Source organism: Cnephaeus nilssonii, assembly GCF_951640355.1.
Source record: "Cnephaeus nilssonii genome assembly, chromosome: 2".
NCBI lineage: Eukaryota > Metazoa > Chordata > Mammalia > Chiroptera > Vespertilionidae > Cnephaeus > Cnephaeus nilssonii.
In genome coordinates this window covers 61,452,027-61,452,320 of record NC_137073.1, presented here as the reverse complement: position 1 = coordinate 61,452,320, position 294 = coordinate 61,452,027, and positions in this window count along the sequence as shown.

The window sequence follows — 294 nt, the reverse complement described above, 5'->3', positions numbered from 1 at the left end:
AGAAATCTGGGTTTTATAGATGTGGGAGCCCTGTCTAGAGTGCACCAGGCCTCTCTGAGCGTGGGAATCCTAGTCAGGATGTTCAAGGCTAATTTGCTATATGCAGGTGCAAAAGCAAGGACCCAGCAAGCTATACACTGCGAAGGTGTGCCTTTCTGTATTAGGCACAAAACCTCTTTTATTTGAGCTTGTTTTGAGCTTGTATATAAGTTGCCACTGACCAGCCTGTTGCCGGCTGCTTTGCTTGTAATAAAGCATGTCCCATTTGCCTGCTTGTACCTGCGTGTTCTTTCA